The 12,895-nt window shown below is 46.5% G+C and overlaps 1 long non-coding RNA gene across 3 annotated transcripts in view; it reads right to left on the bottom strand.

Annotated features, from left to right (window-relative positions):
* LOC109494198 overlaps positions 1-12,895 on the bottom strand; it is an 89,308-nt gene that overhangs the window by 17,263 nt on the left and 59,150 nt on the right. Inside the window, exons 2-3 of one of the 3 annotated variants that reach the window (XR_006589301.1) lie at positions 4,651-4,806; positions 1,326-2,052 (exon numbers count right to left, since the gene is read on the bottom strand). This is a non-coding gene — a long non-coding RNA (uncharacterized LOC109494198). Of the gene's footprint in view, positions 1-1,325; positions 2,053-2,948; positions 4,529-4,650; positions 4,807-12,895 lie in introns of those variants that run through there. The other 2 variants (XR_006589302.1, XR_002148850.3) reach the window with 2 other exon arrangements.

Genomic DNA, 12,895 nt, shown 5'->3' with positions numbered 1-12,895 from the left:
AACAACATTTTCCCAATACAGTCGAGTCTCCTCAAGGCAGATGTTCAGGTTGGAAACATCCCTCCATCTAGTCAAGAAGTCACTGTGTGCTGTTTCCACCTGCAGACATCCAGCCGCTACGGAGGCTGGAGTGTTCGCCCCGCAGGGTTTACCGGCTTGGCCGAAACTTCTAGGTTTCGACAGCGATGGGATCGGAACGGAGTCCATTCAGCATTGGCCTCCGACCCCACTGTGCACGTCCCCACTGAGGACTAGCTGCGTTTCCATTGATCTTCAACACGTTCTCTCAGCGCTGGTTTCTGTTGAACCCTAAGTGCCGAGATCCAAGTCGGGATGTGTTTCTCTCGCTATATCCCGCCAGGGACTCCATCGGCTTAGGACAGGAACGTGGACGTGAACTGATCAAAGCGCCAGGCCAGGTGTGTTGACGGCAGGTGTGGGCAGAGAACTCCTGGATGTTCCTATTGGACATGGGGCACCAGGCCCCCCGGGGACAGGACACCAGGTCACATAGGTTGGGAGGGTTAGGCCGGGCTCATCCCTGGGTGAGGGGCGATGAGCTGAGCTGGGCATTCAGAGGTGCTCTACCAAGAGCCAGTGGTGTGAGTGGAGTGTGGGCAGCTCGACTCGGAAGGGGACTCAGAATGGGACTCGGAATGGGCGCTCTGTGCGCTCTCAGCCCCGTCTGGCTGCTACAAACAGAACACTGTATAGACTGAGGGGCTTAGACACAACAGAGACTTATTTCTCACAGTTCTGGAGGCTGTGAAGTCCCAGATCAAGGCACTGGAAGATTCCATATCTGAATCGCCTTCTCGCTGTGTCCTGACATGGCCGAAGGACCCTCCTTTCTGCAGGCACTGAGGCCATTTGTGCGGGCTCTGCCCTCGTGACCTGACCACCCCAAGGCCCAGCCTCCCATCAGGAGTCAGCTGTCAACACGTGAATCCTGAAGGGATACAAATAGTCAGTCTGCAGTATGGGGGTCAGAGCTGGAACACTCAGCTTTCCCAAGCCCTCCCTCACACCCCCATCATGGCAGACCCTGGAGCCTGGCTGCTGGGGTTCAAATCCTGGCTCCTCTCCCAGCTAGCTGTGTTGACTTTAGGCAGGTTACTCAACCTATCTGTGCTTCGTGTCTTTGCGGAGAGTAACAATATAGGCCAGTGATTAAAACAATTACAAAAGCTCCCTCTTCTCCGTTTACTCCCTCCCCTCTTTTTCGCCTCCTCTTTGTGTTTCCCTTTGCTGATTCTCATATGAAGCTGACCTCTACGGTTTGATTTTATTATTTAAAGTCCGGTGTCCCTCTGTGCTTAAGATCAGGTAAGGGAAAGTTCCCACATTCTTCTCCGTTTTCAATGTTTTTTTTTTTTTTTTTCCGTTGGTTGATGGTCTCTGGGTGAGACTTTCCCATGGCTGTGTGGCTGCAAATAGAAAACTTGTTTCCCACCCGTGACCTCTGTTCTCATTACCTCATCATTAAGCCTCTATTCGCTTGTTCTGGACCCTAAAGCCGCCTAGACTAGGCTTCATGTGGCAAGGCCAAGTACACGAGGACCCTTCAGGCCATAATAAAATGGTTCTCCTTTCCATGAGAAACCCTGCATCCATTTTGACATGACTTCAGGAGGGTACAGATTGGTGCTTTTTTTAAAAAGCTATTTTTGCCTGTGGAACACACCATTTCCACAAATAATGAGTTGTATCCAAAACGCCGCTCCAGGCAGAGGCAGACTCTGGGCTTGCCAGACAGTAACTCCTGCCTCTCCCGGTTCTTCTGTCCTTCGTGGTTTGTCGACGTGGAAGGCAAAGTTCATCAGCTCCCGGGGGCAAGCACATCTAAAACATGCCACTCAGCACCGCAAACTTAAAACTCAGTCAAACCCCAGGAAGGAACCAAATAGACCATTTTTTTTAAAAAATCCAGTTACTGTCGAGGGTGAGGACTGGCGATTGACAGAGAGCCACGTAGAGTTGCTAAAGCGAAAACAACTTGTGAAAAATGGTGCTACATTCAGATCCGCCAGAGCCCGGAAGCTCCTTTTCCTTCTGCAAAAAAGCAGAGTTACGAAGCAGTCCCCGTCAAAAAGAAGATACTATTGGTTAAGGAGCGGAACGGAGCCCATTTAAAGAATATCGCTGCGGCTCTAGGATTCGTCCGGAGAAAACAGAAACGGGTGGACCGAAGTTCAATAAATCAGGATTGTGTATTTAAAAAAAATTTTTTTTAATGTTTTTATTTATTTTTGAGAGTGAGACAAAGTGCCAGCAGGGGAGGGGCAGAGAGAGAGAGGGAGACACAGCATCTGAAGTCTGTCAGCACAGAGCCCGACGCAGGGCTCGAACCCACAAACTGTGAGATCGTGACCCGAGCTGATGTTGGACGCTTAACTGACTGAGCCACCCAGGCGCCCCAGGATTGTGTATTTTAAAGCCTAAACCTTCAGCAGTCTCAGGCATTGCTATTAATGTTAGCCCTGAGTTAGGGAAATGATTGATCTGATAGGGAACAGAAGGGATCTGTGGCTAATGCTGAAGCAGCAATGAGAAGAGAAGGTTCATCTATCCTTTAGTCTGTCCGTCTATCCATCCACCCATCCATCCATCAATCCATCATCCATCTACCCATCCTTCATCCATCTATCCGTCTGTCCATCCACCCATCTATCCATCCTTCATCCATCTATCCATCTGTCCGTCCGTCCATCCATCCATCCATCCATCCATCCATCCATCATCCATCTACCCATCCTTCATCCATCTATCCATCTGTCCGTCCGTCCGTCCATCCATCCATCCATCCATCCATCCATCCATCATCCATCTACCCATCCTTCATCCATCTATCCATCTGTCCGTCCGTCCGTCTATCCATCCACCCATCCATCCATCAATCCATCATCCATCTACCCATCCTTCATCCATCTATCCGTCTGTCCATCCACCCATCTATCCATCCTTCATCCATCTATCCATCCATCTGTCCGTCCGTCCATCCATCCATCCATCCATCCATCCATCATCCATATGCCCACCCACTGGAAGCTCACTGGAATGTGCCAGTTGTGGTCATAGGTGATACGTATACGAAAAGTCAATCACAACACAGGCAAACAGTGACAATGCAGTATGATGAACCAAGGTGCAGGCAGCTTAAACTGAACAAAGAAAGCCCCCATCTGCTCGGAGGGGTCAGTTTTACAGAGAAGACAGGTTTTGTGCTGAAATATTGAAGCAAAGCAGGAGTTTACCAGGTTCGCGGCGCTTCTCTCTACCCGGGATGCCTTCTCTCCTTGTCCCCTGGTAGACTTGGAGGCAACAAGATAACCCTGTGTGTGTGGCCTGGGGGTGGGTGTCTGCATGGCTGAAGTACAAACCAGCAGGGCAGCAGTTTTAAGGAGCACAGACCTTTTTGAGAATCTGCTGAGCGTCCTGCTCCCACTGCAAATATGCAAGTACACACAAGTTGACATGCAGTTTCCAGAGGTTTCTGAACCTATTTATCCACATCAGGTTACGTGCCTCTGGGCATAAGGGTGAGGAGGAGGAGGAGGAGGTGGAAAAGCCCAAGATGAAGACACTTTCCTTCCAGGACATCAAGAATCTGCCTACTGGAGGGGCGCCTGGGTGGCTCAGTCGGTTACATCTGACTTCAGCTCAGGGTTCATGAGTTCGAGCCCTGCGTCAGGCTCTGTGCTGACAGCTCAGAGCCTGGAGCCCGCTTCGGATTCTGTTTCTCTCTCTCTCTCTCTCTCTGTCCCTTCCCCACTTGTGCTCTCTCTTTCTCTCAAAAATAAAGCTTGTGTTCTCTCTCAAAAATAAACATTAAAAAAAAGAATCTGCCTACTGGAGGGAGTGCGAAGTAGGAAGAGTCTCAAAACAAAACCCCAAAAAAGTTGAGCTCAGAAACAGAGGCTTATAAAGTGGTCAGGGACGGGGAGGGGGGGAAGTAGGGAGAGATGGTTGTAAAATAAATAAGATAGGAGAATTTAATGTATAACACGATGACTGTGTGGATAATGTTGTATTGCACCACTGAAAATTGCTAAGAGAATAGAACTTATATGTTCTCACCAACAAATCACAAATAAAGGAGAGGGATGTGTTACGTGATGGGGTGAATCCCTTTCACAACATACACGTCTATCAAATGATCACATTGTATACATTAAATATCTCACTATTTTGTTCGTCAATTATACCCCGATAAAGCTGGGGGGAGAGAAAAAAAAAACACTTAAAAAACCCTACCGGGGCCATATTATTAGAGTTTCTTGTTGACAGTGGCTTCAGTCAATGGTTTTGTGACCAGCATGCATTTCCTTCCAGAGTATATAAATAATGGACACACTTACTCCCAAATAACTCCTTCATTTTCATCATTATAGATTTTGGTGTGAAAGAACCCCTTTGAGTATCATGTGTTAAAAACTGAAAGAGGGGCGCCTGGCTGGCTCGGTCGGCGGAGTGTGTGACTCTTGATCTCGGGCTGTGAGTTCGAGCCCCACGTTGGGTGTGGAGATTCCTTAAAAATAAAATAAAACCTTAAAGAAAAAGTCACTTGAAGACCCCACATCATTATGAGACTGTACCATGGGCTTTCTTGGCTTATTCGTTTCTGGAAAAAGCACAGGAGAAGACTCTTACCTGCGTTTTAAAGACTGAGCAGTAACCGTTTATTACAGGTCACGAGTTCAGCACATCCTTTTCGAACATGCAGATTATTTTTTATGTCCAGTGGTGAGCAAAGGCTCATCCAGCCTTTTCCAGGCTACAACGCTGACTTCAGGCGAGCTGCTGCCGCTGGAAGATAAGAAAAGGCACACTGTAGGCTCGATATATGAAAGAGACCCCTGGGCACCCAACTCTCAGCCTCCGTTGTGGCTGATAATTGCCACGTGACCACACTCTGGCCGACGGGACAGAATGGAAGTGTCATCTAGGATTCCTGGGACATCGTCCAAAAGAGAAGGACCACACTTCCCCCACTTTCTCTCTCCTCCTACTTGGGATGCAGTTGTAATGGATGGTAGCCTGGCAGCTCTCTAGGACCATGAGGTGAATCTGAAGACTAGAAGTCATACGCTCAAAGTGGCAGAGGAAACCATCAAGGTCTAGGTCCCTGATGACATTGTGGTGCTGCCCCACCAGCTGTAAGCCTCCCCCTGGCCCCCTGGCCCCTAGGATGAGGGTTTTATTAGTTTTAGCAGCAAAACCCGATCCTCACTGAGACATCATTCGCCCTCCTCTGCCAGCAGAGATCTGTCCCTATGCCTAGGGAGACAATCCCTTCAGCTCTATGTTTTTGGTTGAAGTAATCATCCATGGTTTATCTTCCTGACTGGCAGCTGTCAGAGCATATCAGGCATTCCACAAGGCAATGGCATCAGAAGGTCGTGGGTCATTAGCCCGATGGAAAGTTCCAGTTGGCACAGTTCAAATATGGCTGCGACGTTGCTGCTGTAAGATCTAAGAGAATCTCCAAAGCCCTGCCTTTGATCCACCATTTGTCAAAAATCTTCTCTTTCTACCTGGCCTACTGAATAATGGATCTCGACATTCAGTGGATCGACTCCTCCCTCTTTTGTAAATATTCTGGATGTGAGAAGCACAGCCCATTTTTTTTCCCCAGTTATTATCTGACTCTTATAGCTATTTGACTTTTCTGTGTCAAAAAACAAACAGAGAACAAACATTAAGCTGTAGCCAGGTCTGCAAAAAAAAAAAAAAAAAAAAAAAATTTTCCCTCTTACCCTGAATGTTTTTCTAGTGACTCCTTTTGGAATGTTATTTTGAACTTACAAAGGTTCTTGAAAAAAAAAAAACAAACCCTAGTATATTTCTTTTAAGCATCCCTTGAGAAAGTCAGATTTAAACTTAGCCAACGCGTTGGCTTTTTAAAAGCACTTTCTTAAAATAGTCAATGTAAATCTTGGTGGGAAATCTTTAGGTGCCCCGAGTGGACAGAAATAGAAAATGTTAATGGAAATGCCATTTGTGAAGACACTGTGACGGCCCCATTCAATGGGCCCAATCAGAAAAGACGGGAATTTGCAAGCTATTCCAGTGTGAGTCTTTAGGAGCCCTGGAGAGGGGAGAGAAATAGGAAGCCGGTGGAAAAGAGTGAGAGAGCAGATGATCATAAAGCTGTTTGGACAGACATGACTCCTAGGTGTGCACACTGATGCATTACTAAGTCATGGTTATTTGCTAACCCTTTTAAGTGAATCACCCTGGTGGGTCTGCGGGGCTTGGCCTGATGTCCAAGTTCAGCAGGAGTGTGAAGTCTCAGAGGGCCAAGCTGGATGGAGTCCCGGGGGCAGAGGTCTCGGGGCTGGCTTTATGGATGAGGACCCGAGGTTTGCATGGTTGTAAAACGTGGCAATGCCAGCACGGTTGGATGCGGCAGGGAGATTTTCCTCCCCCCAAATTCTATTCCAGGCACCCCCAAACTGCTGCAAACAAAAGAAAAAAAATCATATAATTTGGCATAAACAGTTGAAGCTTTTTTTAGTCTTATTTTAAGGGTGTTTAAAAGTCTCTATGGGGGGGGTGCCTGGGTGGCTCAGTCGGTTGAGCGTCCGACTTCAGCTTGGGTTATCATGGTCTCGTGGTTCGTGGGTTCGAGCCCCACGTCGGGCTCTGTGCTGACAGCTCGGAGCCTGGAGCCTGCTTCAGATTCTGTATCTCTCTCTCCTCCTCCCCTGCTCATGCTCTGCCTCTCTCTGTCTCTCAAAAAGAAATGAATGTTAAAAAAAAAAAGTATCTATGGAAGGAAGAATAAGATAAAAACAGAGAGGGAGGCAAACCATAAAAGACTGTTAAAATACAGAGAACGAAGTGAGGGCTGCTGGAGGGGAGGTGGGTGGGGGATGGGCTAAATGGGGGATGGGCATTAAGGAGGGCACTTGTTGGGATGAGCACTGGGTGTTGTAAGTGATGAACCACTGGGTTCTACTCCTGAAAGCATACTACACTGTAGGCTTGAATTTAAATAAATAAGTAAATAAATAAATGAATGAATACATAAAAATAAAAGGAGAAATGTGAAAAAAAAAATCTATGGAAATGCAACGTGAAACATGTCTCCTCCTACTGTCCTTTCCTTAGTGTTTCTCGCTCCAGACCTGAGGAGTCCCCTTGAATCATAACCCGTCCCCCCCAGAGTTACCAGCCTAAGTGTCTTTATATGACACATCACATTGCTATATTTACTGCTAGGTTCATTGAAGATTCTCAGTCTTTAATAGCACCGGGTAGATTTAAAACAAATTTTTTTTTAACATTTATTTATTTTTGAGAGACAGAGACAGAGCACAAGCAGGGGAGGGGCAGAGAGAGGGGGAGACACAGAATCGGAAGCAGGCTCCAGGCTCCGAGCTGTCAGCACAGAGCCCCACGCGGAGCTTGAACCCACCGACTGTGAGATCATGACCTGAGCCGAAGTCAGACTCTTCACTGACAGAGCCACCCAGGCGCCCCACACCAGGCAGATTGTTAAGCCATTAATGAACACTGTGGTTCAGTATTATGGCTCCCACCAAGAGTCCACACATTTTTGTTAATGGCGCCCTCTACTTAGAGCACCATAGCTCCCGATCTGCCCTGTCAGGCCACGTTATTACCGTCCCCTTTCATTTGTAAGAGCGTCCTAGTTTGTGTGATTGATCGTAGGGGCACCCTGCTTCCAGGGGATAAAAGGCCACCTGCCTCTGTGGTCCTGACTCAGCTCAGAGGTTGGAATGAGCGCACCTGCTCTGGGTCCGCTGGCGTTGGCGTTGGGTGCTGGCTGTGCTCACGGAGGTGTGCTATTATTAGAGAGGTAGGTCATCAAGTTCAAGCTCAATCTCCAGTGGAGATTTCCCTCGATGATGCCACCAATGTGGTCCCTTGACCTCCCTTGGGGAGGCAGCCTGTTTTGCTCTGACGGTTGGACGTTCTCCTTCGGACTCAGTTGCAATCATCCTTCTGAAGGGGCAAGGGAAGTCTGCTCTCCTTCTTCCTGACAACACTTCTGGGAGTCCAGAGGACGGGCTGGAGGGTCAGGAGAAATCACTTGCTTCCCACCTTTCTCTGGACTCTCCCCTGAGGGCAGAGAGGAGGCGAGGCTGTGAGGAGACAAGCACCACAGTGGCTTGTCTGGGTGACAAGGGTCACGGGCTCACCTCTAGCGTTCGATGGTCGATAAGGGCACGGGGTGGAGTCTAGCGCCTGATTTACCGCACCTTCCAAACCTCAGGAGGACACACGTGCTGATCAAAGTGCCCTGAACCTCTGAGAGCAGGTGCTATCGCACCCCTAGTCTCTTGCGTCCCTGGACATAAAAACCTAGGGCCACGTGATGTCCTTTTTACACTCCTGGACCCTCCTTCCTCAGCTGACTCCAGAAATGCTTTTCGGGTCGCATTTTCTTTTTTCTTTTTAAATTTTTTTTAAACGTTCATTTACTTTGAGAGAAAGAGAGAGACCTCAAGCAGGGGAGGGGCAGAGAGAGAGGGAGGGAGACAGAATCCCAGGCAGGCTCCATGTGGCCAGCGCAGAGCCTGACGTGGGGCTCGAACTCACAGACCACGACATCATGACGTGAGCTGAAATCACAAGTCGGATGCTTAACCGACTGGGCCACCCAGGCGCACCTGGGGTCACATTTTCTGAGGCCCCGTACACCCCCCTTTCCCCCTGCTGAGGCACACACTTCCTGTTCTCTGCATTCCTTCTGTCCTATAACCTGGGCAATGACTTCCTACATAACATTGTCTCTTCCGTGTTCAAAGAATGTTCTCGGAGCATTTCTTCCGTATGAGGCTTTGGGGTTGTACCTAGTGAACAAGATAGGAGCACTCATGCTCAAGGGACTTGATTTCAGGGGAGGTGTGGGGAGTCAAGCCTGAGCTCAGCATCTGTGTGGATTTATCCTCCTCAAAGCCAACAGAGCTGCAAAAACTGGACAGAAGTAAATTTAAATGGAAAGTGGCAAGTTTTTTTGTTTTGCAGTGTTCCCCATAGCTTCATTGAGATGTCATTCACACACACACACACACACACATATTTATTTATTTATATACACACACATATATATTTATATACACATATATATTTATATATGTATATAAATATGTGTATATACACATATATTTATATACATATAAATAAATATACATTATATTTATTATATTATATATTATTATATCATATATAATACATAAAATATATTATAATATATTAATAATACATATTAATATATTATATTAATTATATTATATTAATAATATTATAATGTATATAACAATATTATATATTATTATATTATATATTATATTATTATATTATATTTATTATATTATATTATATATACATATAAATAAATATACATTATATACATATATAAATATATATGTGTATATACACATATTTATATACGTATATCAATATATATTTATATGTGTATATAAATATATATTTATATATGCACAAATATATATATTTTTAGATATTATATATTATATATATTTAAATACATATATATATATATAAATAAAACACTGTGTAAGTAAGGTAAACTGCATACTGATTTGGGACACATATATTACAAAATTATTACGGCCACAGCATTAGCAGTGAGGACATTTACGCAACTCTCTCTTGGCAACTGCTAAGGATATAACCCAGAATGGTTAACCGTAATCCCCAAGCTGCACACGAGATCCCCAGAGCTGACTCACCTTCCAACTGGAAGTTTGTACCTTTGGTCCAGTACCTTCTTTCTCCCACCCCCCGGCCCTTACTTCACTCTACTTCTAGGAGTTCGGCTTTTCCAGATTCCACGTGGAAGTGAAATGACACAGCGCTGGTCTTGCTGCTGTGAACAGGCGAGTGCAGGTATCTCTCCGAGATCGTGATTTCATCCCCTCTGGATACATGCCCAGAGCGGGGATTGTTGGATCACGTAGTATTTATACTTTTCATTTTCTGAGGACCCTCCATACTGCTTCCCACGGTGGCCGCACCAGTTTGCATTCTCGCTAACAGCTCGCGAGGGCTCCCTTTCCTCCGCATCCTCACCAGCACGTGTTAATTGCTTGTCATTTTTGATGACAGCCATTCGGCCACGCGAGTGGTGATGTCTCACTGCGCTTTCGATTAGCAATTTCCTGATGATGAGTGATGCTGGGCAGCTTTTCACTGTTACAACTTTTAATTACTATTAATCATTAACGACAACTTTAATGAAAGAAACAAAAAACCCTTTTGGGGCGCCTGGGGGGCTCAGTCGGTGAAGCGTCTGATTTCGGCTCAGGTCATGATCTCACGCTTCGTGGGTTCGAGCCCCGTGATGGGCTCTGTGCTGACAGCTCGGAGCCCGCAGCCTGCTTTGGATTCTGTGTCTCCCTCTCTCTCTCTGTTCCTCCCCTGCTCATTCTCTGTCTCTGTCTCTCTCAAAAAAAAAAAAAAGAAAAAAGAAAAGAAAAAAAAGGAAAAAAAAAAAACAACCCAAAACCTTTCAACTAATCACCCTAACAAAATCTGTTTTTGTCACCTTAAACCTTTTGACCTTTCTAATTCACTTCAGGGATACTGCACACGCATTTGAGTGTTTTGCTTCTTGCACAGGGATGCAGAAGTGTGAATACAGAAAGAATCTGTTCCCTGATTTCTCTCCTAAGCCCTGTGAGCTCCCTGAACAGGGAGGCCTTTCAGCTCTTGGCTGTTTGGTCCCCCCTAGACTTTTTGTCCCTGGCTGAGATTACTCAGCTGCTTACTTACACACCTCGGTCTAACTTGCCTAAGAAAAAGCAAAGATAAGGAAGGCTTTAATCCATTTGCTCAGATTTCTCTGAATGGGCTCTGGATAGTGCTGTTTGGAAACCTACTTCTGATATCGTTGTCAAAGGTGTTAGCTGTCCAGAAACCCGCCGAGAGAAAATAACACTGAGATTAGCTAAATGCAGATGGCCACCGTGAACCTTTCTCAAGGACAAGGGTGGGGTGAGGGCACGCAGTGCTTGGCTGCCAGATAGGACCCAGAAATTTTATTCTTGTAATTTCTTTTTGTTAAACAACAAAAAAAGTTTCTCTCTTTATTTTTGAGAGAGAGACAGAGTGTGAGCTGGGGGGCAGAGAGAGAGAGGGGAGACACAGAATCTGATGCAGGCTCCAGGCTCTGAGCTATCAGCACAGGGCCCGACGCAGGGCCTGAACCCACAAACTGTGAGATCATGACCTGAGCCGAAGTCGGGCATTTAACAGACTGAGCCACCCAGGCATCCTGTTCTTGTAATTTCTCTTTAGTGGCCAGAGGGAGATGATCGGCTCAGTCCTGAGACCAGACTGAGAGCCTAAATTCCTTTTACTTCTTTCTTTTTTTTTTTTAATTTCTTAAATGTTTATTCATTTTTGAAAGACAGAGACAGAGCACAAGCAGGGGTGGGGCGGAGAGAGAGGGGGACACAGAATCAGAAGCAGGCTCCAGGCTCCGAGCTGTCAGCACAGAGCCCGACGCGGGGCTCGAACTCACACCGGGAGAGCATGACCTGAGCCAAGTCGGATGCTTTTTTTTTTTTTTTTTTAATTTTTTTCATGTTTATTCATTTTTGACAGAGAGAGACAGAGCATGAGCGGGGGAGGGGCAGAGAGGGAGTCACAGAATCCGAAACAGGCTCCAGGCTCTGAGCTGTCAGCACAGAGCCCGACGCGGGGCTCGAACTCACAGACCGGGAGAGCATGACCTGAGCCAAGTCGGACGCTCAACTGACTGAGCCCCCCAGGCGCCCCTCCTTTCACAATCGTGGAGATGAACCTCATATTTTGTTCTAATGAACAATGGAAACAGGAAACCGGGCATAATTGGGGAACTTGCCGCCCTAAGCACTGGAGAGACACTGCATCATGTGTCATCCGTAGAACACGTGGAGAGACTCCCCAGGTCAAGACGCTGAAGGTCACACATGCGTTGGGAGATTGACGATCCCGCTTCCGGGACCTACGCGGTTCGTGTTTCTGTTTTCCCGGAATGCTGTTCCCTCACATCTCGGCGGACCCCCTCTCTCGTTCTGCGCGTGTCTCTGCCCCAGTGTCATCTTCGCACGACATCGTCCTGATTTCTGTATCTAAAACAGCTTCCTCCCGCCTCAAGTTGCCTCAGACTTTGTTGCCCAATGTGGCGGTCACAGCCACACGTGGCTATTGAGCACTTGGGATGTGACTAATGCCACTGAATTTTTAAATGCCTGTAACTTGAATTTAAACTTCAGAACCGAAGGAGTATAAAAGATTTTCCTGGTAGCTAACCCTATTGTTTGGTGGGACCATAGATTGGAGGTGAAGCCTTTCAAATTTAGCCTCCAAATGGATGTAACATACATTTGCACTCCAGAGAATTCTTAATGCCTTTTGAAGATTTAGTATGAAAAAAAAAAAAAAACGATCTTGAAAACTATCTCAAGTATTTGAGGTATATTTAATAAAGACACATGCCATGTGATTTCACTTAATATGTGGAATCTAAAAGAACACATGAACGCCCAGCACGGACCCAAGGGCAGGGCTCGAACTCGTAACGCTCAGAGCAAGACCCAAGCTGGGGATCAAGAGTCGGATGCTCCACGAACTGAACCCCCCAGATGCCCCCTGACTCGTAAATACAGAGAACCACTGGTGGCTGCCAGAGGGGAGGGAGGGGGCGAGAAGAAGGGGAGGAGGATATACAAATTTTCAGTTAGAAAATCAGTAAGTCACAGAGATGCACAGCAGAGGGGAAACAGCCAGTGATATTTTAATAACTGTGCACGGTGACAGATGGTTACCAGATCTAACGTGGTGGTCCTTTTGTAATGTATATAAATGTCAAATCACTACTTTGCACGCCTGACAGTGATATAATATTGTACAGCAA

This window comes from Felis catus, chromosome E1, assembly GCF_018350175.1.
Source record: "Felis catus isolate Fca126 chromosome E1, F.catus_Fca126_mat1.0, whole genome shotgun sequence".
Taxonomy (NCBI): domain Eukaryota; kingdom Metazoa; phylum Chordata; class Mammalia; order Carnivora; family Felidae; genus Felis; species Felis catus.
This window is presented reverse-complemented; position numbering and strand designations above follow the sequence as displayed.